Source organism: Symphalangus syndactylus, chromosome 14 (assembly GCF_028878055.3).
Source record: "Symphalangus syndactylus isolate Jambi chromosome 14, NHGRI_mSymSyn1-v2.1_pri, whole genome shotgun sequence".
Lineage (NCBI taxonomy): Eukaryota > Metazoa > Chordata > Mammalia > Primates > Hylobatidae > Symphalangus > Symphalangus syndactylus.
Window position 1 is genome coordinate 77,971,493 of NC_072436.2, and position 25,063 is coordinate 77,996,555.

General features: G+C 39.2%; 1 protein-coding gene across 27 annotated transcripts in view; it reads right to left on the bottom strand.

Annotated features, from left to right (window-relative positions):
- Positions 1-25,063, bottom strand: part of EHBP1 (EH domain binding protein 1) — a 387,904-nt gene that overhangs the window by 352,868 nt on the left and 9,973 nt on the right. For 4 of the 27 annotated variants that reach the window (XM_055241560.1, XM_055241556.1, XM_055241554.1 and 1 more), the window contains exon 1: positions 703-786. The exons of 5 other annotated variants lie outside the window; for them this stretch is intronic. The gene's annotated coding sequence lies outside the window, so the exon portion shown is untranslated. Of the gene's footprint in view, positions 1-383; positions 792-7,542; positions 7,609-25,063 lie in introns of those variants that run through there. 18 more of the 27 variants (XM_055241562.2, XM_055241559.2, XM_063617925.1 and 15 more) reach the window with 8 other exon arrangements.

The window sequence follows — 25,063 nt, forward strand, 5'->3', positions numbered from 1 at the left end:
CTATTTTTCAGTCGGAGGGAGGAAATGGATGGGGAACGAGGAGTGGAGGGAAATCAGGCAGACAGAGGGCAATGTCCCGGCTCCAGGCCACTTGGGCTCCTTCGCTGCCAACCGGAGGGAAATGGAAACTCCTGCCTGGGCGTGAAGCAATGACCAGCGGGGCAAGTGGACTGTGCAGGGTGCGGTGCCTCCCTCCCCCATCCTCAGGGGAACAGTCCGCCAGAGCCCAGTCTCCTCACGCACGGTGCCCAGACCCCTGCCCCCCAGCGGAGACAGGCGGTGGCTCGTCCGCGGTCCCTGTCACCCAGCCGATACCAGAAGACCCCAGCCCAGACCCCGAGCCCCGGCCCCGCCGCTCGTCCACTCCCGCCCCGTCCTCACACCTCTAATCCCGCTGTCGGGCTGAGTCTGGACCCGTTCCCTTCTCAGAGCCGCTCCTCTGTCGCCGCCGCAGCAGCAGCCGCCGCTGCCGCCACCGAGTCCTCCATCCCCGCCGGAGCCACATGGAACAGTCAAGCCAGCCACGGCGCTCGCGGGAGCCGGGATCTGCAGCCCCTCAGGCGGACGGCGCCCCTCACGCCCGCCCCCTCCCTGACAGATCGCCCCGCGACCGTCCCCCACCCTACCAAACCCTGCCAGAGCCACCGCTCAGCGCCCAGCACCCCCTCCCCCGCCTTCCTCCTCCGCCACCATCATCATTACCTCCCCCGCCGCACCTCTCACACTAACCCTACCACGGCAGCTCAACCTCCACCGCCCCGCCGCCATTGGCCAGGCCCCGCGCGTGCCCCGCCCACCTCGGCGGCCGGGTCTTAGAGCGGCTGGGTCGCCTCATTGGTAGAACTGCCTGCCCATCACAGGGGCTCCACCTTCCCCTTGCTCGGGAGGTGGTTTTCCCCGAAGCCGGAATGCGACGCACAGGCTACCTTTTTTTTTTTTTTTTTTTAAAAAAAAAAAAAAAAAAAAAAAGAACCGACTAAGGTCGATCCCGCCCGTTCTTCTGATTGGCTTGGAGAGGGAAGCGATAGGCGGGAGGAATAGGGAGTGTTTATAGTAAACTGCAAGGTGATTGCAGAAGGTGGCTGTCCATCAAAGGCGCCGTTAGTGCTGGGCTGGGTTTCTGGCCCCTAAGGGTGATTGCAGACCTAGAGACTGGCTTCGCTGCAGCTGTGGGCAGTGCAGCTGCCTGTGGGTTTCTCTCCTGTTCTCATCTCCGCCAGGACCTGGGCGCGCCCTCTCCTCCGCCACTGGCAACTAGGGTTTTTGCGCATACAGCCTTTATTTCACCAATTCCTCCTGGGATCTTACCTGACAACCTGAAGTAATGACCCTGTCAGGCACCCCCCACTCCCCTGCCGCTCCCCGCCCAACATTGAGTCAACTGGTCTTCAACGGGATTGAATCAGCTGAGCTAGACACAAAATGTGTACAGTACAATTTCTTCTTGTTCGGAGTCTTCAACATTTCTTTGAATCTTGGTTTCTCCTCTTCGCTGTCAGACTCTTTTGCCCCTAGTGAGAACTGTAGATGGATTTGGGAACAGCTAGCGTATAAAAAGGGTGGTCAAAGGCAAAAAGGAGGAGGCAGAGTGAGGGCGGGGACACTTAATCTTGTTAAAAGAGCCAAGGGCCCTTTTGAGAATATGAAAGCTATAGATACTTTCTCAAGGGGGAAAAAGTGTTCTGTCTCAAAACACAAAAAATTGTTTTCAGTTTTAGATGGTTCGCAGACCCCTGGTTTAGAGAAAGAGGACAAAGAATGAAACTTCAGGGGAATCCTAGCATTTAAGGAATAAGCAGAGTAAAATGGGAAAGAGACTGAGAAGGAATAATCAGAGAAGTAGGCGCATCAGCAAGCAACGGGCAGACAGTTTGGAAAAAAAAAAAAAAGGCAAGCTAACATAAAAAGAAAGCAAGCGGGATGGGCTCTGGAAACAAGGATCATTCAATCTTACGAAGGTTGGAAAGCAGGGTGCATGGACAAAGTAGCTTGAAAGGTGTTAGGGTCTAGGGAGGATTCTTTCAGGGACAGGAAGAGAGAGCAGTGATGGGTGAGAATTGAGTCTATCTGTAGACATTGGGGGCCAAGACAAAGTGGAGAGACATGTTGAACAATCAAGAGAGACGGGGAGATAGATGTAAGGCTTAAATCCAGTATCTAATTCAATTTCCACTTTCAATAAAGAAAATGATCTAATAATACAAGAGCACAGTGTGCATTTTACAGAAAACAGCATAGTTATTGCTTATTTTGCTAGTCAATTCTAAAATGTTAAGATAATCGTAATAATCATATTGATCCTTATTTTGTATTAAGAGTTCGCTGATGTCCTTCCTGAGTGGTTTACGAAGTCACTACAACCTACAGCCATTATGATATCATATAATAATATATTCTGCATCATTAATAGGCTTTAAGTGTGTGGAGTTTTTTAATGGCTTATTTGTAAAAATAGTCATAAATTATTTTCATCCAAGTTACCTTTCAGAAACAATCCATATGATGATCAGAAGGTTTTTGCACCCTATTTATTACTGTTCTTTGGAAGTTCTCAAACTTTCTCATGTTGTCATTCTGGATTCTTTTAACATGCTTTCCTTACTCCAAAGGGAGAGGGGGAAGAGAGAAAAAATGGAGAGACTGACTTTATTGTAAAGAAATTCTCCTAAAAGTAATAAGTTTTAAATAGTGTCTTAAAAAAAAATAAAGGAGTAGGATCCCTAGGGTATCTTCCTCAAGTTGTGGAAAATTTCAAGAGACCGACAGTTTCTTATGACAGTTCTTATTTTTAGGGGAAATATTTGTCTTGGATGTAAACTCTTATTTTTCCTTCTAGACACCAAGGTAGCTAAGAAAAGATCAAAGTTAGAATCGTTTACTAAATGAGTGAAGGAATTAAGAACAGCTCTTGACCCTGTTCTGCCACTGACCTCCTGTTCATAGGCTGTCTCCTGGAGGCCCTACAGAGCAGCTACTTCTTCCCCCTATAACATTTTTAAAAACAACCTGTATACTAACTAAATTTATTGAAGAATATTAAATATAGAATAGGTTCAGCTCTTTTGGCCTGCTTTGCTGATAGTTATTGAATACCAGCTGAGTATTAATCTTTTTTTTTCTTGAGACAGGGTTTCTGTCACTCAGGCTGGAGTTCAGTTCCCTCATCAAGGCTCACTGCAGCCTCACCCTCCCAGGCTCAAGCAGTCCTCCCACCTCAACCTCCCGAGTAGCTGGGACTACAGTCACATGCTACCACGACTGGCTAATTTTTTTTTTTTTAAGGAGCAACTCTATTAACTGATAGGCTAATTTTTTGTACTTTTTGTAGAGACAGGGTTTCACCATGTTGACCAGGCTGAACTCCTGAGGTCAAGTTATCTGCCTGCCTCAGACTTCCAAAGTGCTGGGATTGCAGGCATGAGCCACTGCTTCCAGCCTGATCATATTAAATATTACCAATAGTACATAAAAGTTACAGTCCCTGTTCTCGAAGAGTTTCAGGAACATGTTCGGTGTGTACACAAGAAAGTAACACAAATTACTTAACCTGAGTCCCAGCTTCTTAAAGCATGATCCTGTAAAACATAATCATGCCTACCTTTCTGGGATGTTGAGAAAATGGAAGATATGTACCTAAAGTATCTGGCACATAGTAAACAGTCAAATGGTAACTAGTAGCATATGCTATTGTGTTTGGTAGCAAACATAAACAAGACAGAAAAGAACAAAAAAAACCTTCAAGAATACTTGGGCAATACTTAGTGCCAAACATCGCTACCTCAAAGACTAAAGAGTTTTAAAGAGTACATTCAACATTATTTATCTCCCATTAATTCAGTTGGTACCAAGACTGGAACAGCAATAATTCAGGTGGACTCAGGATTTTATAATAATTACTAAGAATCCACTTATCCTCAATCCTCATGACCACTCCTTATGTCATATATTAGCTGGGATTTTTTGACATGCTAGAAGTTACCTTTTTCTTAAGGTCTCATTTCCCCTACCAACCAACAGGTACCTCCTACTCACCCTCCCACTTCCAGGATTGCCCACTGTGTCTGCCCCCTTCTAATTCCCTGTTTACTCAGATCTTGATTTATCATCTCTCTCTGTCCCAGGTTTAATGCAAGTTACATTAATTGTCCTGTCCATTTGACCCAGGTTGTTGACTGCAAAATGTTTTACTTAACAGAAGATGCAACATTTAAAATAATTTAAATTTTGCCTTTAAATATCATCAAGCTTAAAATGAAGATAGAATACAAAGAAATAAGTGGAAAATGGCATCCAAAAACTTTAAATCTTCTCTGCCATGACAATTCTGAAAATGACAGAAATTGTTTTTAGTGAAACAGCTTTTCTAGTCACTGCCTCAGAAACTCCCCAAATGGAAATTCAAGACTATGAAATGCAACCATAGGCTTGAATTATTATTATCTTTCCTGGTGATAAAATTCTTATCTTTGGGTTTTACAGTTATTGCAGTAAAAATTGTCAGAGGTATTATTGCAGGATTTAACCACTAATGGAATTTATCTGTGCCTTATTCCTAGTAATAAGATTTACTCCCAATAATAACACTGTAGGTTTTTGTATTTTTTTTCCAGTTGCCATAGTGGTTATACTATACACAACAATATTACTGCAATTTTTAACTGCTAATGAAATTGTTTTAAACCCACAGCAGACAAATTTACTTCCAACAATCCTATAGCAATTTTTAATGTCCTTAAAAACTCACTGTGGCAGGCCAATACTTTTAAATTTTTAACTGATGGTTTCTGTAGTAGTTGTTTTTCCAAGTATTAAATATTTCCTTTCTTGCTACGGCTTTTCTCCTCTTATACCCCACCCCAAGATCCTCAGCATTGCACTCACCCTCATTTAGGCTGGTCTTTGCTCATTGTTTCAGGAAAATTATAACAGAATGTAGAAAAACAAAAAAAATTTTATTGGTTTTTGAGTTTCAAAAGCCTAACCCTTTTGAGGAATAATGAAATGGAATCCAGTTAGAGACCTGCACTGTTCACCTCTAACCACATGTGACTATTGAATACTTGAAATGTGGCTAGTCCAAATTGAGATGTGCTATAAGTATAAAATATACACTGATTTCAGACTTAGTACGCAAAAAAGATTAATACATTAATAATATTTATATTGATTACATATTGAAATAATATTTTGGATATATTGGGTTTATTAAATAAAAGACAGTAAAATTAATTTTACCTGTTCCTTTACTCTTTTTTAATGTGGCCACTGGAAAAATGTAAATTATATATATGCCTCACATTATATTCCTATTGGACAGTGCTGTTATAGACAATAGTAAAGCTTCCTTTCCCAAAGATGAGAAATGAGTTTCCTGGGCTGGAAGGGAAAGACAAAACTTGGAGGGGATGTAATGAGAGCTGGATGCTAGTGGATTTCTGAGAGCAGGATCTAATCCCACCCTATTCTGGCACAAGCTTTGGAGAAGGGCAGCTGAAATGATAGGATCTATCTATGGTATCTGAGAGCTAATAGAAATATTTTTCTCCTTATTAGAGTCCTGGGGAGGTGGCAAGACCCTTAAGAGAAGAAAAAACTGGGTTGTTATCTAGGCCAGCCAAGATTTTGGAGTGGCACAGTCCAGTAGAACTTTCTATGATGAATATCTACATGGCTGTCCAATGGACTAACCATGAGCCACTTGGAACTATTGGACATGCAAAATGTGGCTAGTGTCACTGAAGAAGTTGAGTTTTAATATTATTTAATTTTAATTTATTTATTGGCTACATGTGGCTGGTAGCTACCATAATGGACAGTGCAAACTTACATAGTACTATGGCGGTTCTGGATGCCCAACACAATTTCCAGACACCCAAAGGAGTACAGAGGCACTGCACAGCCACCAGACCGAAAGAGTCCTTGCTGATGGACCAAAATCAACCCAGCAACAATCCATGGAGCTGGCTGCTAATGAAGAAAGATGAATATTAGAACTCTAAGAGGAGCCAGCATAGTAGATGAGAAGCAAGGATTAAATGCCCCATCCCCTTCCCCTGACATAGTGATACTATGTAAGCCCCCTCAATGGAGATGCAGTTCCTGCTAAATTGACTATGATTAAGTGTTTGCCACCCCTTGTGAAATCAGAGCTTGAAATAGAAATTAGGTTGAGTAATGGGAAAATAAAACTGTGTTTCTTGCCAACCTGAATTTCTTTAGATTGAGATTTATGCCTGTTATATAACCTTAAATAATAACTCTTAACAAAATAATTTAAAACCTATGTTTATTCTCTTAAAAGGTGGCCTTTTTTTTTTTACTCTATCATTATAGGACCCAAGTTCTTTGGTTGCCATAAAAGCTTAGAAAAGCTGCATTAGAAAACCATCTTTCAATTAGGAACAACATTCTTTGGTGAAATTGTTTCTGTTGCAGTTACCCATGAACGAATATTTGAAGTTAGTCATAATGAAGCTTTCCACATTGAACCTAAGATTGCACTAATTCTAGGACCTCTGTTGTATACTAAAAATGCAATTTTGTCCAGCTCCACAGCATCTAGAAAAGACCAACATGGGCTTGGTTGCTAGAGGCAGAGGAGCATTCTTGATTTCCTTGAAACTCAGGTAGAGACTGAAGCAAATCTACAGATACTATCCACTGGTGATTCAGCAGGACTAACTTCTATTGTTAATCTGGAGCAACACAGTGAATGACTAGAAGCTTAGAAATCTTTAAGAATATATTGCAGGCAACAATGATATTCAAAATGTGAATATTCAGTGTGTTAACAACACGGCATAGGCATTAATCAGTTAGAATGGATGACAACTGTAAACCATTGGCCTAGTTGTCCCTTTGTGGACTAACTAAATACCAGCCCTGACTCTGGAGTGCCCTTACTGGTCTATAGCATCCTCTCAGTCTAAGCCTTCTAACTACTTAAGATACTTTTATTATGGTGAAGTCTTAGTCCACAAATGTGTATGTCAAGGTAAAAGCAGCTAGCTGAGATAATTTACACATTGCAATTAAGTGGGCCATTACTGGGGTTATGGCAGCAAAGATTTTAGTTGGAATTAAGAGCCCAGCTGAGAAAGTCATTGCTAAATTCAATAAATTCATCTCCTATAAAATCAGCAGGGATTCTTGACCAAGACTTACTGGTCATTTCCCATGAAATGTTAAGAGCCTTTGGCATGTTATAAGGGGTACACTGACCTTTGCTTCACTTCTGTGTTTTCAATAACTGGAAAAAAATCCAGGTAACCAGATACAGCATCCAGCCAGTGTTTTCCTCTGAATAATTCATAGATGATTATATTTGTATGAGCAAAATATAATTAATATAATTATGAAATAATAAGGCTAGGCAGGAAAGGCAAAGAAAAGCTGGTAGAAATTCATAATCTTGGAGGGCATTGACTACGACCCTTGTGGTGTAAAATCAAAGCACTTCCATCCCATACAGTACAAAGAACACACACACACACAAAAAGCAAAATTTCAAAGCAAACTGAAAGCAGGCAAAACTCCACTTACCAGGGCACTGGGCATGAGCCAAGGGAAAGTAGTCCTGTTGCTGAAGCTTGTCCCAGATGAGTAGAGCTGGAAAATAAACCCAGCTTTCAAAGGGCAGGATTAACTCATGCACAGTTTGGGCAATCTTCTGGGCAGGGCAAGATAGGGAAAAATTCCAGGGCAAGGGCAATAACATGAGAGCCAGAGAGAGCTGCAATATTGTTCCAGTCCGCTCTTTTCACAGCAAGTCACCCAATTAGTGACTGGGCTTACAGTGATCAGAACATAGCCTGGGAAGCAAAGATGACTTTGTGAGAGCTGCTGGATATTTCTTCATATTCTGTCACAACTTTTGGATGCTATTTTAAAATATTCCCAATAATGCATCATTGATCTCTTTCTCCAAGAAAAGAAATTCAAGTGTTGAGCAAGTCAGGTTTTTGTGCCATAGTTCAATCTTCTGAAGAAATCCTGCTATCTTTAAAATTTTTTAAATCACAATATTTTATCCCTGAAATAAGTTGAGTCTATTTTAGGTATTGAACATACTACTGAGTTACCTATATTAAGAGAGCCCCTTGAAACAATGGTCTTGCATTATCAGTGTCCCATTTCTCATTTCAAAAATGTGTGAGCACCTGCTAACCAGCATACTTTAGTGTGAAAGAGGAGAGTGTTCTACTTGTGCACGTTTCTTCACATAACACACGCTAAAGAGAGCATATTTAAAGGTCACAACTTGATTATATTTGAAATATTCACTCTTTTCTTGAACAATTAAAGCAAGAGTAGGAGGCATATTGTTAACTGTTCAACTTCTCTTATTCTTGTAATAACACTCTTTCTAGCTATTCACAAAACTACCTTGTGCCATTCAGTTTGTTTGCCATGTGTCTTGTCCAGCCTACAGCTGAACAAGATAACAATTACCAAAATCCTGCAGTGACTTGTCAGTGATAAACAGACCAACTTGTTGAGTACTTCTCTCTAACACATATAGTGCTGTAACGTGAAATTGCTGCACAGCGTGTGTAATGGGACCTGGTCTTCAACATTGTATGCTATGGATATTTGCAGTGCCCAAGAATGTTACTGGATCAGTTTTGCCAATAGTTCATTCTGCTTTCTCTTATTAATTTCCCTTAATAATATCTTATTAACTTTCAGCTGACTTTGCAAGTTCTAAGGCAACAGGTTCAAGAGTACAACTTTGAATGATAGCTTTTTCATTTTGATTTTCTTTGATGATATTTTTAGTGAAAAATCTGTTAACTTATTAAGAAATATTTAGTGAATAATTATTAAGGTCAAGGCATTGTGGTAGGTATTGGGAATGCAGCACATAAAAAAGACAATATCCCTGTCCTCCTGGAGCTCATATTTCTCTTCTATTAGAGGTCATTGTTTAGTATTTTCCTTAGAAAATTTCAGTTGATGAGAGGTGACCGTGCTTTGTTTAACAATGACAAAAAATCTGAGAAAAGTGTTATAAAAGACAATGTGCTGGGGACTAACATAAAAGGATCACCCACTCAATAAAATCCAATTATCAGATATGTATTGTTGTACTTCCAGCTCTTTCCTTTTGTTGTGGCTGCTTGTGCAAAGTCACATAGAGACTTGTCAGAGCACATACAAATTTATAATCTATATTTGCACTGGAGTCCTGTTTACAATTTATGTTTTAAAATTTGAATTGTAGTATTGACATTATTATTTTTATGATATACTGAATAGGGACATTGATTTTTTTAAGTTATGTCTATAAGACTACATGATTATAACTACAAATATGCAAAATTAACACATGCCAAAATTGAAATAACATTGTCTGAGAGAAAAGATCTGCAACCTGTTAAACATCAGCCAAAACAATCTGATTAACATATTCCCTTGAGCTCACATGCAACTTCAAGAGTGTAATGGTCATTAAGAACGTGACAGGGTTTTAACAAACACACCCATCCTATTTAATTTCCCTTTTCACTCCTTAAATTATCAAAAAATTTAAAAAAGAAAACAAAGGCCTATTTTCACTGTCTTTTCCTCAGAAATATTTTAGCTTCTTCCTAGATATCCTTAGAGATAGAATAATTAAAGGTTTTTTTCTCTTGTATGTGTTCTATGATTTTTTAAATGTTAAAAAAGAAAAAAAGGTCGGACGCGGTGGCTCACGCCTGTAATCCCAGCACTTTGGGAGGCCAAGGAGGGTGGAAGATGAGATTGAGAGATGGAGACCATCCTGGCTAACATAGTGAAACCCCGTCTCTACTAAAAATACAAAAAAAATTAGCCAGGCGTGGTGGCGGGCGCCTGTAGTCCCAGTTACTTGGCAGGCTGAGGCAGGAGAATGGCGTGAACCTGGGAGGCAGAGCTTGCAGTGAGCCGAGATCACGCCACTGCACTCCAGCCTGGGCAACACAGTGAGACTCTGTCTCAAAAAAAAGAAAAGAAAAGAAAAAGGAAAAGAAAAAAAAAAAAGCTGGGCATGGTAGCTCACTCCTGTTATCCTAGCATTTTGGGAGGCCAAGGTGGGTAGATCACCTGAGCTCAGGAGTTCAAGACCAGCCTGGCCAACATAGTGAAACCCTGTCTCTACTAAAAATACAAAAATTAGCCAGGTGTGGTGGTGAGTGCCTGCAATCCCAGCTACTTGGGAGGCTGAGACAGGAGAATTGCTTGAATCCGGGAGGCAGAGGCTGCAGTGAGCCAAGACCGTGCCACTGTACTCCAGCCTGGATGACAGAGTGACACTCTGTCTCAAAAAGCAAAGAAAGAAAGAAAGAGAGAGAGAGAGAGAGAGAGAGGAAGGGAGGGAGTGAGGGAAACCTCAAAGAGATTACACAAATAGCTTTACGTTAATGTAGAAATTATGTGATACGTTTTCTTTTTTAATTCTCCTTTGTATTTTTTTACAATAAAAAATAATGATTAGGCCAGTCATGGTGGCTCATGCCTGTAATCCCAGCACTTTGGGAGGCTGAGGCAGGAGGATCACTTAAGCTCAGGAGTTCCAGACCAGCCTGAGCAACATGGCAAAACCCTGTCTCTACAAAAAATACAAAAATTAGCTGGGTGCAGTGGCACATGCCTGTGGTCCCAGCTACTTGGAAGGCTGGAATGGGAGAATTACTTGAGCCTGGGAGGTTGAGGCTGCAGTAAGTGGTGACTGCACCACTGCACTCCAGCCTGGGAGACAGAGTGAGACCCTGTTTCAAAAATAAATAAAAATAATAAGGATTAAATATGTATAACTGTAGTTGTAGATTGAAGATATTGTATAAGCCATCATTCTATAATCTTTAAAATGTTCTCTCACTATCTAAAAGCTTTCCATCTATAGTTTCTGGTTATAAATCATATCTAATTGACAAAAATGGAAACTCTCCCTCAAATAAATCCATTACTGGTTCATCTAATGTGTTCTGATTCTGGATCTATTCTGCCCATTGATACACTCCAGTTGAGAGATTAAAGAATCTTCTTTCACAAAACGTTCTATTGCTAGGAATGTCTTTGGTATTTTGTAACATAAAAAGAAGGATGAGTTTTCATTGACCTTTCATTGACTTTTTTTTTCTCTTTTTGAGACAGAGTCTCACTCTGTCATCCAGAGTAGAGTGCAGTGGCGTGATCACGGCTCACTGCAGCCTTGACCTCCTGGGCTCAAGTGATTCTCCCACCTCAGCCTCCCGAGTAGTTGGGACCACAGGCACACGTCACCATGCCCAGCTAATTTTTGTATTTTTTTGGTAGAAATGGAGTTTTGCCAATGTTGCCAGGTCTGAAACTCCTGGGCTCAAGCCACCCTCCCTGCCTTGGCTTCCCAAAGTGCTGGGATTATAGGCATGAGCCACTGCACCCAGTCTTCACTGACATTTTATTTCGTGCTTGAATTGCTTTAGGACTGTGAATTTCATGATTCTGCTGGGCGTTTTCCTCATATCCTCTAATTCTGGCTCATGTTTAGCTCCTCTCTTATTTTCCCCTCTTATATATGACACATATATGACATATACATATACTTACATATACATATATGTGTGACATAAACATACACAATTCTGGGAATATTGGTAGAATTATTAGGAAAGACAAGCTCTTTCCTCTGGGACTGATTGCTATAAAGATAGGTATCCTGCTGCCAGGGACCTCCACTGGAGCAAGTCGAAGAAAAAAGCCAAAACAGAGGAAGCCAGGAGATGAAGCAGAGAGAGTTGCTTCATTTGCCTCATCTGTAAAATGGGAATGGGAAAATGATAGTTGGCTACTGGAGGTGAGGTGCTGGAAGAAATAAGCTCTTAAGACCCCTTCCAGGTCTAATTCGGTCATTTTTTGAAATGTCTACCCTTAATACAAGGATATGTTTGTGACATTTCAAAAGGCAGTAAGAGTTTCTCCACAGTTGTTTCCATTATGATCTAGTTTTTGCTGTCTTAAGAAGGTTTTTTTTTTTTTTTTTTTGTCATGGGAGGGAGTGCTATTTTTGATGATTTTTGTCTAGCTTTAATTTTTCTGATCAACTAAAAATTGAAAGCTTATAGTCACAATTCCCATAGAAAACACGAAGGCAGAATGATGTCTTTTAGTAAGATATAAGATATCATTCTTAAATATACCAATTCCTAATTCAATTGTTTATACCAAGTGCTAAAAAGGAGAGTAATTATAGGTCAATTTAAAAAGCATTAATAGAACATATTGCTCTCTCTAGAGTACATTGGTGATAACTTCAATGGCAAAAGATTTGGGCTAGAGCCCAAAGAGTTTAATCTTTTCCAGTATGAATGAAAAAGAACGCCCTTAAGAGAGAGATACCCATGACCTGCAATAATTTCTTTAATGTCCTCTGAAAATTAAGAGTACAGAAACAACCAAATACAAAAATTACCACAAAATGTATCATTAACCTAAATGTTAACAGCTAAAACTATAAAACCGTTAGAAGAAAACAAATAAATCTTCATAGCTATGGGGTTGGCAATGGTTTTTTAGATACAGTAACAAAAGCAAGGGCAACAAAAGAAAAAAACAGATAAACTGGACTTCATCAAAATTTTAAAATCTCATACCTCAAAGACACCATCAAGAAAATGAAGAAAGACAAATATTGCATGTTCTCACTCATACGTGGGAGCTAAATAGTTGATTTTTCTGGAGGTAGACAGTAGAATGGTAGTAGCCCAAGGTTGGGAAGGGTAGTCAGGAGGGGAGAAGAGAGGTTGGTTAATGGATACAAAAATAAAATTCACTAGAAGGAATATGTTCTATTGTTTGATAGCACAGTAGGGTGACTATCGCTAAGAGTTTATAGTATATTTCAAAGTAGCTAGAAGAGAAGATTTAGAATGTTGCCAACACAAAGAAATGATAAATATTTGAGGTGACAGATATCCCAATTGCCCTGATTTGACCACTACACATTGTATGCACTTGTCAAAAACACACATGTATCCTATAAGTAAATACAATTATTATGTATCCATTTTAAGTGAAAAAATAACCAACAGATGGGAGAAAATATTTGCAAACCATATATCTGATAAGGGACTTGTATCTAGAATATATGAAGAATTATTACAAGCTCAAAGATAGACAAATGATACACTTTAAAAATTCGCAGGAAATCAGTATATTGGAGAGATATCTGCACTCCCATGTGTATTGAATCACTATTCACAATGCTAAGATTTGGAAGCAACCTAAGTGTCCATCAACAGATGAACGGATTAAGAAAATGTGGTAGTTACACACAATGGAGTACTATTCAGCCATAAAAAAGAATGAGATCCTGTTATTTGCAACAGCATAGATGGTACTGGAGGTCATTATGTTAAGTGAAATAAACCAGGTATAGAAAGACAAACTGCACATGTTTTCACTTATTTATGGGAGCTAAAAATTAAAACAATTGAACTCATGGAGATAGAGGATGGTTAACAGAGGCTGGGAAGGGTAGTAGGGGAAAGGGGTAGGGGTCATGAGGATAATTAATGGGTATAAAAATATAGTCAAAATGAATAAGATCTATTATTTGATAGCACAACAGGTGATTACAGTCAACGATAATTTTTACACCGTTTAAAATAGCTAAAAGAATATAATTGTATTGTTTGTGACACAAAGGATAAATGCTTGTACCCTGATGTGATTATTACACATTGTATGACAGTATCAAAGTATCTCAGGTACCCCATAAATATATACACCTACTATGTGCCCACAAAAATTAAAAAAAGTTATAATAGAAAATAGAATGAAAATTGGCGAAGAATTTAAATTGACGTTTCTCTGAAGATGATAGATATACAAATGACCAACAAGCACATGAAAAGATGTTCAATATAATTTGCCATCAGAGAAATGGGAATCCAAACCACAGTAAGATACTACTTCACACCAACTAAAATGGTTTAAGATCAAAGACAGACAATAACAAGGATTGATAAGGATGCAATAAAATTGGAGCCCTCATACCTTGCTGGCAAGATTGTAAAAAGGAACAGCCACTTTTGAAAACCAGTTTGGCAGTTCCTCAAGATGGTAAATGTAGAGTTACTATATGACTCAGTGATTCCACTCCTAGGTAAATACCAAAGAGAAGTGGATGCATATGTCCACACAAACACTTGTGCATAAGTGTTCACGGTGGCATTACTCATAATAATCAAAGAGTGGAAGAAACCCAAATTCTATCAGCTCATGAATGGATAAACAAAATGTGGCATTATCATACAATGGAATATTTTTCAGCAATAAAAAAGAATGAAGCACTGATTCATGCTATAACATGGATGAACCTTGAAAACTATGTTAAATGAAAGAAGCCAGTTGCAAAAGACACATATTTTATGATTATTTTTATATGAAATGTCCATAAAAGACAAATCCACAGAGACAGAAAGTAGATTAGTAGATGTTCAGGCACATGAAAGAGTTACTGCTAATAAATATGGGCTTCTTTTTGAAGCGATAAAAATGATCTAAAATTACATAGTGATGATGGTTGCACAACTCTGAACATACTAAAAACCACTAAATTGTACACTGTTACTAGGAGATACTGTATTTGATTTATATCTCAATAAAGCCATTAAGAAAAATAAAACAATATAGAAAGAAACGACTGCAGCCACATTTAACTAAAAGTCACAAGAAAACTGAATATGCTAGAGCTCAGCAAAATATAATATTCTAATACAGAAATTTAAAATATGAATGTTCCTTACTCTTAAAGTTTTGAGATGTGGGTTCTAGTTTTTCCTGGCCTCCAACCTGCAGCCTGGGACAAGTCACTTAGGTTTAACACCATTCTGTTCATTTATCAGTAAAATTAAGGTAGTGGATTATAGGATTTTCAGTTGAGGGGAAAATTTAGGAGGTCTGGAGGAGTTCAGAGGCAAATATTGTTAGTTGCCTGTCAATACCCATTCTCCTTTTTTCTTCTCTAGCAATAAAAACCCCAATTTCTAAGTGAGCCATTTTCACTCAGCTAATGACCTGCCAGCCTCCTTTACAACCAGATATGGCTATGTGCCTAAGTTTGGCTAAGTCTTGTGTATAACTTCCAGAAAGTCTCCTCCAAGGGAGGGAGTGTGCCTTTCCTTTCTGTTGACGGGATACAGATGGGTTGGCTAGAGCTCTAGCAGCTATCTTGGACCATGAGGATAAGGGATGGCAAAGTATCAAGCTGGAAGAAGCCTGGGTCTCTCACAAATTTGTAGAGGCACTACATTTGCCCTGAACTGCCTATCACCAGACTTCTTTCATATGAGACATAAGTAATCATATAAGACAAAGTTATTTTGGTGGGATTTTTTTCTGTCACATATAAAGATATTTAATTCTAACTAACACAGTCAGCATATGAAGGGTAAAAAGAAAGGGGCATTTTTAATTGGCTTGGAGGCGAGTTCACTCTTTCAAAAAATTAAAGCCCTCTTTCTAGATGGAACAACTTTCTAAGTTAACCTGAAAGCACGCAAGGGCTCTTGATTTGACCTTCCAAAAGATTGCCAACAATAGCAAATATCTAGAACTGTACAAATGCATTTGTCATCACTGCACCTGTCTCCTCTCCCTGGCATTTTCATATCAGCTAAGATCAGTCACAAAATTCTAAACACTGCAGGTTTCAAATTTGATTAGTGTATGGGGAGAGGGCAAAATCCTTCCTTTGAAATAGGTGTCCAGTGGGATTCTTATTTCTTTTTCATTCTATCTCAGTTTCCTGACCTTGACTAAATCGGTATGGTTAGTTAAGTGTTTCTTGAGAGGCACAAAGGACTTTGTCTCCCTGGTAGGAGAAAAAGTTTAAAAACCATCCATTCTTGGTTATGAGAGCCTTATGTGGCTTTGTAAGTGGTATTTGTTGACAGTCTTATTCAATCTTGTACAACAATTTTTTTGTTTATTTAATTAATTTATTTATTTGAGATGGAGTCTTGCTCTGTCACCCAGGCTGGAGGGCAGTGGTGTGATCTCGGCTCACTGCAACCTCCACCTCCTGGGTTCAAGCAATTCTCCCTGTCTCAGCCTCCCAAGTAGCTGGGATTACAGGTGCCCACCACCACACCCAGTTAATTTTTGTATTTTTAGTAGAGACAGGGTTTCACCATCTTGGCCAGGCCGGTCTTGAACTCCTGACCTCATGATCCACCTCCCTCGGCCTCTCAAAGTGCAGGGATTACAAGCGTGAGCCACTGCGCCCAGCCACAACAATTATTTTATTCACTTCAAAACCCCTATTTTTAAAGACACATATACTCCATCATCCCCAGTTGGGCTTTTTCTGCTACCCCAAGGAGGCACCCAGAGGCTTTGTCTGCTAAGTGCTATGTTGCAGGTGTCTGTTAACTAGACTGCTTTCACAGTTTCCCAGATTACTGAAAGATGGCCCAGTCCTTCTACTCTTCAGCACATCTGCCTGAAACTTCAACTATTATAGACAATACCAAATGTGATTAAAAAGTGGACTTAGCACAGTTCTCTTATGAACCAAGAAACTTTAAAAACATTCATGCAAATTCTGTCATAAGAAGCAATACAAAAGACTAACAAAGCCTGATAACTCTTTTTCACTTCCTAAAGTTACAAATGCTACTGCTTTTTAGTAGTAACTATAAATGCTTTCTGTGTATACTTTATCATTCATCCATTAAGGACTAAAACCTCACTTTAAACACAAGAACAAATAAACATGCAATCAAATGGTTTCATTAGGTAAAGGTCAGAATTTGATAATAATGTAATCATAATATAGTCATAAGATTTGGATTCTTGTTAATGAAAAAAAAATTTTAAATTATTATTATTATTATTTTGAGACAGAGTCTTGCTGCGTTGCCTAGGCTGGAGTGCAGTGGCACGATCTCGGTTCACTGCAACCTCCACCTCCTGGGTTCAAGCGATTCTCCTGCCTCAGCCTCCCAGGTAGCTGGAATTACAGGTGTGTGCCACCAATGCCCAACTAATTTTTGTAATTTTAGTAGAGACAGGGTTTCACTGTGTTGCCCAGGCAGGTCTTGAACTCCTGGCCTCAAGCGATCTGCCCACTTTGGCCTCCCAAAGTGCTGGAATTACAGGCATGAGCCACCACACCAAGCCTAAAAAATTATTTCAGTAATAGCTATTTTTGTTTCATGAAGATATATCAAAATAGATTCTGAACCAGCCTCCTTTTATTTCTGTCATATTTGATTTTTTCTCTATTTAGGTTATACATACTGATATTTCTTGTTTCCACAGCTCACTGAGGAGGCACTGAAGTTTCTGTGTTTCAACCAAACCGACTGACTTACTGCATTTAAAGGCACTTTGATAAAAATAACTATAGGCTTTGAAAGTTCTTTCTATTTTTCAAAATATTTATGCTGGCTTAGTGACTATTAAAAAATAACAGGCTTCAAATGATTCAAACATATGCATGCAATTCTGGGACTCCTGAGTAATGGGATGCACACATTCTTACTTGGGGTTTTATTAAAATGACCTTCTCAGTATGCATACCAGGACCCTTCATGAAGCAAAGCCAGAAGAGTCATTCCAAAACTTGCATGTAGTCCTGCATCACTCCTTGACAAAAAAGGGGGATTAATGTACAATTTCCAGTTTGTGAAGAAGATGAAAAAAATGATCTCATTTTGATTTGCCCATTTCAGAAGTGTTTGGTTTCTTATGCTTTTTCTGTGATTAGCCTGGGTAGGAGGAAAGGCAAAGTGATGAATGAAAGTTAAACATTGCCTGTTCTCATCTTTGGAAGCTAAAAAAAAAGTTGATCTCATAGAAGTGAAAAGTAGAACAGAAGATACTAGAGGCTGGGAAGCATAAGAGAAAGAGGGGAATAGGGAGAGATTTATTAAAGGATACAACATTACAGCTAAATAGAAGGAATAAGTTTTAGTGTTCTATAACACTGCAGGATGACTGCATTTAATAATAACATGTAGTTTTAAATAGAAGGAGGATATTGAATGTTCCCAATACAAAGCAATGATAAATGTCTGAGATAATAGTGAATTACCCTGATCTGATCACTATATGTTATACGTATACAAAACATCACTACGTACCCCATAAAGATGTATAATTATGTGTCAATGAAAAAAATTTTTAATGAAATAAAATAAATGTCCAACACATAGAAGATACTCAGTAAATACTGATTGCCTCCCTTTCTGTTGCTTCTGAGGGGAGCATAGAGTATATAACATTGCTGATTAAATTTACAAAGTGTAAGGAAAGAGATGGCATTAGTCTCTCATGCTATTGGAAATATCCAATTTTTACATCCAATATTCAATTATTTTATTCAGTAATTCTCTCTCAAACCAAAAATCAGAGCCCAACAGAGATAATTCCTTTTTAAAAATCTACTACTGGATATATCACTTTGCTGCTTTTGTGATAGTTAAGTTCCAGTGAGAAAGAAAGCTGAGGAATCTTTTCCAGAGTCTACTTTTCTATGAAAGTCCCTCTCTTCTTTCAAAAGTAGGCACATCTGATATTTCATGTACTTATCCAGTATGGTAAAGAAGCCATCTATCAGCTCATTTCACTTGAAAACTTTGACAGTAACTACTTTGGGACTGACTCACTCTTGCTATCTTTCTTTCAATCTATTCAACCTCATACTTTATAAGGACACACTAACTCTTGTCTCCTTGATCTTTTCATAGCAGGTCTGCGTAGATTCTGGAGTCTTTAGCAGTATCTTTAAAGGAATATCTTTTTTCTTTGTATTAGAACCCTCACAAACCATTTCATAGAACATAGCTGGACTCTTGTATTTAGATTGGCACATCAATCCATAAAAGAAAATTGGGAGAGTTCACTGAGAAATTGATATGTCAAATCACAATTCATTTGTACTGAACCTAGATAGAAATACCTAGAAAATTAGGCAAATAATAAGTAGCTACTTGGAATTCCTAAATAGCTTATACTTCTACACAGATGGGAAACCCATCTATTACAACCCATCTATAGATTATCTGAGAACATCAGACTTCTGCTAGTACAACTGGGATTTTCTACATCTCTTTCATACTACTAGAAGACTTCACATAGGTGACCAAGGGAGATGAGCTCAAGGCAAAACAGTTTCTGAACTTTGTTATTTCCAATATTCAAAACGAATGTTTTCTACTTCCTTCAATCAATAGGAAAAATGCCTTTGGGTTTGAAGAAGACAGTATTTAAATAAAAAGTTTACTTTCATCTTATAAATTAAAGGGGAAATGATCATAGAAAGACAGTGTTTAGAACTGGCAGGGATCTTAGAGAATATTTAATTCAATCCTCCTGTTTAAGAATAAAGAAAAAGAGACCTGGAGAGGATTTATGTTTGCTTCAAGTCAAAACAGCTGAAGACAGGAGGTAGCATTAAGTGGTGGAAAGAGCGTAGACTTTGGGTTGGCAGTGTGGATTTGAATACAGCTCTTTTAGTTACCAGTTGAATGGTTTCTTTATATATAAAGTGGGGATAATAGGACCTGTCTTTAGAGTTGTTATGAGGAGTAAATGATGTAACTTATGTAAAGTACCTAGAACACTTGCTGGTACATAGTAAGTGCTTGACAAATATTTACATCATTAAAGGAACCCAAACCAGGGTGTTTTGACAACTTTTGTACACTGCACTGCACTGTTAATACAGCTGGCCAAAAGGATTCCAACATGAGTTTAAAATAAGAGATGCCAAAAGAAATAAATGGTGTGCAATATTAAATAATGTTTTTAAAACATTCACTTACCATTAATGCAAGCAATACCCAGTCCTTTTCAGATGAAATAAAATGTTCCACTTTTCTCAGTGGTTTTAGCTGTTTTCAGATACACACAGCTAGTACAAAGAGATGACACAAGGGACTTTTCATCTGCATTGCAGAGAGCAATACGGTGATAATTTGCATCGGAACTTGCCGTTAGCTCCATATGGTAGGTATTCATCATTTAGTGGGTTCAGTGCCCTATCTTTAGAGCTTCAGTGATCAGGATAGAAATTGCCCACTTATTTATGCTTGGCTGGACTGAAAATACAGGGAGAGGAAGAAGTGCAGGGAAACACCACTCCCTGCAAGACTTGGCCCTGGAATTAGGAGTAAAGTATTAACACTAACTTGTTGAGCAATAGCTGCTTCTGTCCTAAAGAGCAGGCAAAATGCAGATGATATGCGGTGTATTATTTACGGGTTGCAATCATGCATGTTATTCTTGTCTGTCCCACAAAGGACCTGTGGTTTAATGTAGAGCTGTCTTCCTTTTGTTCAGCACAAAGCCTCACTCACACTGGGCAAGTGGGCATTTCCAATGGCATGTGATCACTTGGTTTGTATGAGCAACAGGAGAAGTTGCTCTCAAAAGTCAAACTAGGAATTAACCCACTCCCTTCCCATACGCCTCCCTCAGAAAGGAGAAATGGAGAGAATACTATTTTTTTTTGTCTTTATTGAAAGTAAAGTGACAAAGGGTTTTCTCTCCCATTGGAAAGTTAAAGAATCAGTCCCTTTTATACAAAAAGAATTTTGGTTTTTCTTCAATTTGTTGCTCTAAAAGATTATATAAATCTTTCAAGCTGAAGATTCTGGTTTTATATGCATTAGTAATCATGATAATGATCTCAGTGATGAGAAGAAGGGAATTCTGAAACCTACTCCCTCCTCCCCAACCCCCAATCACTGTAATAAGCATATATTTAGCTCTAGCATTCTAACACTGGAGCAAAAGGTGCTGCTGCTTATAAGCTCTGGACTATGAACAGAGATTATGGACTGATGTGGGTTGAATTGTGCTGCCCCCATCAAATTTATATATCAAAGTCCTAACCCCTAGTACCTCAGAGTATGACTTTATTTGAAAATAGGGTTGTTGCAGATGTAATTTGTTAAGATGAGGTCAGTAGGTGGACCCTAGTCCAATATGACTGACGTCCTTATCAAAAGGGGACACTGGGACACAGACACCCACAGAGAGAGAACACCATGTAAAGATGAAGGCACAGACTTGGGTGTTGTTTCTATGAGCCATCAAACCAACAGAAGCTGGAGGAGGGGCATGAAACAGATTCTCCCTCATAACCCTCAGAAGGAACCAACAATGCTGACACTTCCATCTCAGACTTTTTTTTCTATTTTTATTATATATTGACAAATTATAGTTGTATATATTTATGGGGTACAAAGTGATGTTACTGTTTATAAATACAATGTGGAATGATTAAATCAAGCTACTTAATATATCCATTACCTCAAATATTTATGTTTTTTGTGATGAGAGAGCATTTGAAATTTATTCTCTTAGTGATATTCTAATGTACAGTACTCAATTATTAGCTATATTTGGGAGACTGTCCAATATACCTTGTAAAAAATCAAACTTATTCCTTCTAACAGTTCTTTACCCTTTGATTCTCATCTCCCCATTCCCCCTAGCACCCCCAGCCTCTGGTAACCACTGTTCTGCTCTCTGCTTCTGTGAGTTCAACTATGTTGGATTCCACATGTAAGTGAGTCCATCTCAGACTTCTAACTTCTAGAGCTGTGAGACAACAAATTTCATTGTGTAAGTCACTCAGTTTGTGATACTTTGTTATGGCTGTCCTTGCAAACTAATACATAAACGTTCTCTTTTTCCTTTCTCCCTCCCTCCCTTCCTGTCTCTCTCCTTCCCTCCCTGTCTCCCTCCTTCCCTTCCTTTCTTCCTTCTTTTTCTGGTGGACTTCAAAGAAAAGGAGGCTGGAAGATACGAACATAATTTTTCTTCTAAGCCATTGATGGTCTTTAATATTTTTTAGCATGAAAAAATACAAATGCTTGTTTTAAAGCACATCCACACCTTATTTTGACAAATGCTGGTAATAATGGGCAAAACGGGTTACCCCAAGGAACACACATGCCAGTGCCTGCTTCATGTGCTTAAAATCAAATCCATGGCTCCTAAAACTCAATGGCTCATTTCAGGCCTTTAAAGAATCCTAATTTTATCCTTGTTTTTCCCACTTTGGCTTTTTCCCTTCCTTGAAGAACTGACTTTTCAATTTGCTGAAAAGCTTTACTTTGCCCAGACCCATTCACTCACCTCCAAAATGGAGCAGAAGCAGTGTTCTACTATCTCTCCTTCTTCCCAAGGAGTAATTCTACCTCCCCTACTCTACCCCCATCCCTCCACTCAGAAAGGAGTCTACCTGTCTTTAATACTTATTGTCACATCTCTTTTCTCCCCATTGCTATGTGAAGGATGTATTTCCAGGACCATTGCTTGGCGTTATATTTGCTGTTCTAAGGGCTTCTTTCTCAATGATACAGCACCAAAGTCACTGACACTTGCATCTGAACATCTGTGCACACCCATATACTCTCACAGAGCTGTCCTTTGTTTCCTAAGATGACGATACTATAGTATAATAAGCTCCAATGTGTGTGCACTTGCACTTGATCAGGTCACTCTGAGAACATGGGATCTTCTTTTGTCAAGTGTGCCTGACACCTATTCTTGGACTAAAGACTATCCATATCCCAGAATTGCTTGATATTCTTAGAGCTGCTGCATCCTCATCCATGGTGGGTGAGCCTGAAGCTTCAGTTCATAAAACAGCAAACTCTGGTCCTGCAGCTGCCTGGGTCTGTGGGCTCTAGCAGTTCCACCGCCATCCATGGTGTCGCCACATTTCTTGAGCTGTTCTAGGCAAGTAGACATCTGTGGTTTTGCCCACCTGACATTAATTCCCCCTTCTTTCCTAGTTTTTCCACTTTCTGTGTAGTTTAGGTGCTGACCTTACTTACTCATCTTTTTTTTTTTTTTTTTTTTTTTTTTTTTTTTTTTTTTGAGATGGAGTCTTGCTCTGTCGCCCAGGCTAGAGTGCAGTGGCGTGATCTCGGCTCACTGCAACCTCCGCCTCCCGGGTTCACACCATTCTCCTGCCTCAGCCTCCCAAGTAGCTGGGACTACAGGTGCCTGCCACCACGCCCAGCTAATTTTTCGTATTTTCAGTAGAGATGGGGTTTCACCGTGTTAGCCAGGATGGTCTCGATCTCCTGACCTCATGATCCACCTGCCTCGGCCTCCCAAAGTGCTGGGATTACAGGCGGAGATTACAGCCCGGCCTACTTACTCATCTTTAGGTCTCTACCATTAGTGAAAGAAAGGGCACATGACCCAAGCCAAGACAATGAAATTCAATTTAGAAACTTGTGATAAAATTGCTGGGAAAGAGTATTGTCTCTGTTTGACTTGAAATTGGGAGAAGGTAAACCTGGAGCTTCTGGGGGATGCCAGCAGAGGAAATCTGAGAAAAATCTGAGAACGAAGCCAAGCTGAGAGATACAGAGATCAAGGTGGGATAGGAGGGTGGGACCACTGTTTTGACAGTATCTGCCTCCTTGGAGCCAGCTAAGCCTAAAATTTTCAGTTACACAAGCCAATAAATTCCCTTTGCTTAGGCCATTTTGAGATAAATTTTCTGCTACTTGCAACTGAAAGCATCCTAATATAGCCATTTTTTCTTCGGGCCTTTCTTCTGTCTTCTACCTCTTGCTTAACGTATAATAGTTATTTTAATTTGTGTGTATTAAATTTACATGTTTAGCCATTTCATAACTGTGTTGGGATGAACTTCACTTCAATGTCAGTGAGTGGAGGGTCCAGTGGGCTTACTGTTACTAATCTTATTCTTTGACTTGGAGAATTTACAGTTGGTTGATAATGAAAATTTTCTCCAAAATCCAGCAATGTTTTGTCCTAGAGTCAGGCAGTATAGCTGCTCAGAAGGTCAGAAATCATCAGAACTTGTTATAGGCTTATGACCTCGTTAAGAGGTCAATATTGTGCTGGTACCATCTGTCTGTCAGGTTCTTAAATGTCAAGATGATCTTGGTTTATTTCTAGACTTTGTCAATCAGTTTATCACATGCTATCTGCAAAATAGAACCCAATGATATCCTCATTCCAGGCTGAGTACAGGATTTTCTTGGTGCAAGCTAGTATGCAACTTTGGTTGTGTAGCTGCTCTAAAAACTGTTCACAGATGGTTATAATGAACAAAAAGGACAATAAATTGGAAAATATGACTATTAATCCAAAGGTACTAGAAAAGCTACTTCCTAGCACTTTCCAAGCAAGAGAAAAGAAGAAAATGACAACGGATCACCACTTAAATAGTATCTATTCCCACTGACGATGAAGGACACACAGATAGACCCCTGATTTATAAGATCCCTTATTTATTACTTTTTATAACACACCCTACTAAAGAATTAAATATCTTTTATTTGATATCTTAAATTGAAAAGTCCTCTGCTGTCATAGAGTTTGATTTCCCTGACAATGTAGGCATGTCCTCCACATCCTCCCAAATGGCTATCCAGCCTACTTCTGAATGTCAAAATGTCTCCAGGGATTGAGGTCTCTGTCCATTGAAGGCAAACTCATTTTTACAGAAATTATTCCCTTGTGCTGGGCCACAGCCTCTCTCCTCTAACTTCAGAGCACCAGAATTTTACTTGGGGAACTTAGAGACCATTCAATCCAACAACTTCATTTTGTGCCCAGTGATCTGCCTTCCAGAACAGAGTATCTAATCATCTCCTCTGTAATGGCTCTTTCCAATATTTTATGACAGCATTTGTGTTCTTTCCATCACACTTTTTCTCTGGGATAAATACACTCAGGTACTTCACTCCTTCCTTACCCTGGCCCAAGTTCCCTAACTTCTTGACTTCTAATTCCCCCTTATGATATGATACAGTCTCCCATGATATCCCACTAGTATGCACGCAGAAGCTACATTATTTCCTTCCAGGTGCAAAACTAAAAAAACAGGGGGAAAAACATTTTTCAGTATTTTATACCCGTGATAGTTTTAGCCTCCCCAACACAACAGGGTTGGCTACAAATGGCCTGTCAATGTTTCTGGAAAGCCAGATTTTCTACAAATAAATTTGTCAGGCTTCAGATCATCAAGCCTCTCAACAGTATGGAATTGTGTGATTGCAAGCCTCTTCAGCAGTTTAACTTAGACCACTGCTTAGTCATTTCAGTCATGCTA